We start from the raw sequence: 4,959 nt of genomic DNA on the forward strand, positions 1-4,959 counted from the left end.
GGTTGCGCACCCACTTGTGTCTGCGCGTGCGCGCGTGTTTTTAACTTCATTCTTTTGATGCTCACTTGAGTGCTTCCTAGAGCAGGCAGGCATCCAAGGGCATGGCACCATTTATATATATATATATATATCCTGTTTTTGTATTCGTTTGCCATAGAAGTCTATGATGGGTCTTCTCTCTATTTAGCTGCATCTGGCATTATTTAGTTGAATAATATGTGAGAATCTGTTCTTTAGGAGCTTTTAAATTTTGCTTCCACTACAAATACACCATTCCCCATTTTGCAAGTTTTGTAATAATGTTTTTCATTTTTTTTAATCCGTAATTAACATTCCCTGAAGTTTAAACTAAATGGATGCATATTTTTTAGTCTTGAACTGTTTGCAGTACTATAGCGAACATTCGGTGAATTGAAAGTCAATTTAATGTTGCTTTCTTTATACTAGTAGGAGCAAGTGGAAAGTTTTGTTTTAGTTATTATTTGATTACAAGCATAATCTCTAATTCAGAGGTAGCACAATATGGGATTTGTGCACTGGGTGTTATATTTATCCTGGCAAAGAAAAAAAAAAAAAAGAAGCTCAAGACTATGTGGTTGAAACTATGAATTTGGTGGTTACTGGAAGTTTTGTGAACTTTGAGGAGGCGTTGAGCCAAACAATATTAATTTACAAAGTAAACTTGATGCATAAAATAAGATTGAGATATAGAAACCAACAGGTGAGTAATTTTCATTCTCAATACCATTTTCTACTACAAATCACTAAATCATTAAAAAGAGGTTGTTGCACATAATGTGTCTTATTAATATAGTTAGTTTTTCTTTTGTTTCTCATTGTTCATATTCGTTAGTCCATAGGTTAGATGCCAAGGCAAAAGTTTTGACAATTACTGGAGAGATTGTAGCCCTATTAGAAGTTAATAAGTAATATGAGAAAGTTATTGATGCAAGAAGATCTATTATTTATATTAATGTTTTTTTTTTAAAACGGTTTTTATTATTATTGTTTTTGTTGTCATCCTCAAAGGAAGGACATTGAATTTAAAACAAAAATCACACTAAATCGTGAGAGTTTGCTTTGTAAGTCAGCGGGGATCGTGGATGGTAATGGAAATGTGCACGTGGGAGCCATGTTTGCATTTCGGACATTACCTGATCAGCGAGACCTAGGGGGAGGACGCTGATCCATAGATTTGGTACCGCACTAAGGGGTCCGAAGGGCTTGTTGGTGCCTGGAGTTCCTATGTAATTAAAAAAAATTACACTAAATCATCCCATATCGAATATGAGACTTTCTTGAACAGTGAACCACCAAGCCTATTGCTCACTATATTGTGAAGAAAACCCAAATTTTCTACTGGGGGCATATATTTTGTATACATATAGCTACAAGCATAGCACAATTTCATTATTTTCGGTATGATTATAAAAGAAAACATCATAAATAGAAATCCAACTCCCCACAATAACAAATAACTTGGAAAATCAATATCTTTTATATATTAAAAATTAAGCATACAAGAATCAACTTGAATACATCACTTTTTAACAAAGGGTAATCTATTAAAAAAATCAATTACCTCAATCTACATTGAATTAGTAAAGTACTTAGAAATCTATATTGGCATAGCTTGTATGAATTCATTCCTAATTGATGGGATAGGATCAACAAGTTCTTCAAGAGCTCCATACATGTTGGCCAAGTTAAAAACTTAATGACCTCATTTCTTAGGCAAGCATTTCGTGCAAAATTTTCATCAAATCCTGAATACAAGACAGAAAAAGGTAAATCAACAAAACTGGAATTTAGATCTAACTTGTATATTCTCTATTAGCATAAATATGTGCACACACCATGGGATGGTCCATTTGAAGAACTGATAGGAAAGTAATCGAAAGATGTGTGGTTAACATAAGGATATTTTTTTTTTCTACCAACTCATCAATGGTTTTTCTGCATATATTCATTGTGGTATATTGCAAATTTGTGCAACTCCTTTATGCATCCAAATTCATCATTAAATTATTCATTTAGGCAACCATGAGATATATTGAAAGACAACCTATCGAGATATTATTATTTGAATCAATCACTCATGCCACCCTATATTGGACGAATATCTACAATCAATTTAAGTAAATAAGTAGAAGTATTCCAATGAAAAGTATAGTACTTCTTCATTTGATTCAAGAAAGAATGATGAAGAAGAGTTATTTCAAACATAAAATTTTGTAGTTATAGTCATTGCCTTTTATAGACCTAGTAAAATGAACCTGGTTGAATAATCCATTATGGATTAAGCAGATTATCGAGTAAGAAAATTGTAATTCACATCCGACTCAATTAAATAGCAAATTTATGGTGGTTCGGATCGGATAATCCAAGGAGGATGGCAAATAATCTATCATTCCCATCACAAGTATAATATTTTTACCATCTAATGAACAATTTATTTTGTAACATAAAAACTAAAATTATTTTAAAGTTACAACTTGGTAAGTTATAAAACACTTAATAGCCAATCATAAAATTGTATATATATATATATATATATATATATATATATATATATATATATAAAATTTTAAGATTATGAATTTAGGACTTTTGTTTTGACCATGAAAATTGGATATGGGGATGTGGGATAGATTTTGAGGTGCATACAGTAATGCTAGTGTAAGAAAAGGGAGTATAGGGTCGGGTCTTGGTCAATTGGACTTATACTGACTGGTTGATGTACAATAAGCATCAACATATGAAATTATCTATCGATTTGGGCATTAATTGTTAATAGATTGACGGATATCCAACGCACAAAACCTAAAATCTGCCAATCGACTTGTTTAAGGGCAAATAAAAAATTTTAAAACCAAATATGACTCATTTAATGTGTGAACCAGTTATAAATCAGTTTAAGAGAGTTGAATTTGATTTGGATAAACAAATTTGTATCCATTTTTCCAAGTCTAATCTTTTTTCTCTCCCACTATAAGCAAGGATTTTTGGGGTTACTTTACATAGTTTGTAAACATATCCTAGTGAAAATATTTTAGCACTTATAAAGTATTTTAGCCTTTCCATTTGAAAAAAAAAAACATTTTCCCTTATTCATCATCCAAAAAGAACAACACCAATCAAGCAGTATAATCCTAATTTGGATTCATCTTCCATAATAGCCTCCCCCCCCACCCCCCCAAAAGGAAGAAAATCATCGACTTATGTGCAAGTAAACCAATATTTTCTATTTTTAAGCATACTTTAATATTGAATCATCTTTTAACATTTTCAGCCATCAAATCAGCAAAATTACAACATAAAGGTTTTTTTCTTTTTTAATCATAACAGTCTTTGAAATTAAAGATGCATTCACAAGAGGGGGATTAGGTAATTAAAATTTTCTTGGTGGAATTTGAGTTTAGTTTATCCCTCTTAATTTAAATTGCTACAATCACACAATCACAATAATCTAATCAGCGACCGTACTATACCAATCAGCATTCCTAGATATGAATATGAAAGCTGAAATTACAAACCAAATCCAAACTTCAATTGATTCAGTTAAATAAATATCATAATATGATTTTCAGCAATAATCAACAATCTCCTCAAGCCACAAATTTAGTAATTTATATTGGGCAACTTGGATTATCTTAACACTAATACTTTAATTAAATGATCAATCACAAACCCTTTACCTTAGCTATTTCACTCAAGAATTTAGATAATAGTTCTTATCTAATTTTTATTCCAACAATATAAATCAAACTTTATGATAATAACTTGGTTCAATCACAATCGAATCCCAATATTCAGCAAATTCCCAATGAATTTAAAAACATACACGCAGATTATAACTTATAGAAATTAAAGAGATAGGGAAGAAGAAGATCGAACACAAGATTTTTCACAAGGTTCGGCTAGCAGCCTACGTCCTTGCTTCTAGCAACCCGCTTTAAGGATTTTCTTTTCTCAATTCATTAACTAGGTGAAGCACCACTCTCTTCGTTCAAGGTGGAGATCCCTCTCTAAGGAGAACAACCTTCTCACTAGGCAATGATTCAATAACCTGAACCGTCAATAACAAAACCAACAAAACAAGATTATTTGTACAATAAAGATAGTCTTCAACAGAGCAAAATTTGTACACGTTAGAGCATAATATACTTCAATAAATCAATAAAGAGATGAAGCTCAAGAAGATATAACCAATATTATGATTGTAGAGTGTGGATTTCAAAAGATCAAATCAAAATTTCTCAAGGTTTTAGCAATAACTTATAGCAGCCCTTTTAGAAAGAATTTCAACAGTATAACACAAATTTTGAATTGTATATGAGTATGAGTTAACCTAATTTATGAAAAGATTACCTTTACATATAGTAGAAAGGTTTGTTACCGTTTTCACTGAGTTTTCTCTGAGTTTGGAAACCCAATCATTCAAATTTAAAAACAAAATCTGTGTTTTTAAAAGTTTAAAACATCGACATTAGTTGACTAATCCATAGGGTTAGTCGCCTGAGCTTTTTAAAAATTGTGCATAAGAACAGTCAGTAGTAGGTCAGTCACCTGACCCCGATGGTTCATTTGCTTGATCCTATTATGTTCTTTCATTAACAAAGTCAGTAGCATATCAGTCGCCTGACCACTTAGTCACTTATTGTTTTTCAAAGTTTGGCTCCAAAACTTAACTTGTAACTTGGAAAACTTATTTTAGACTTTATGAAAAATATTTTCCATGTTAAAAATAGGTCTCTAAGTCTATAATAAATCCTAAGAGTTTCAATGTTCAATATTGAGTATAGAAGTACTTACATGAGACTTAACAAGATAAGACTATCTAAGTTCCTAAGTCTTCATGTTGTAAAGCTTTCAATATCCTTTTGAAATTTGATCAATACTTCAATGTTCTTCATGTTCCTCATGACTTGTAGCTTTAAGTCTAAGCTTCAACATATC

This window comes from Malania oleifera, chromosome 6, assembly GCF_029873635.1.
Source record: "Malania oleifera isolate guangnan ecotype guangnan chromosome 6, ASM2987363v1, whole genome shotgun sequence".
Lineage (NCBI taxonomy): Eukaryota > Viridiplantae > Streptophyta > Magnoliopsida > Santalales > Ximeniaceae > Malania > Malania oleifera.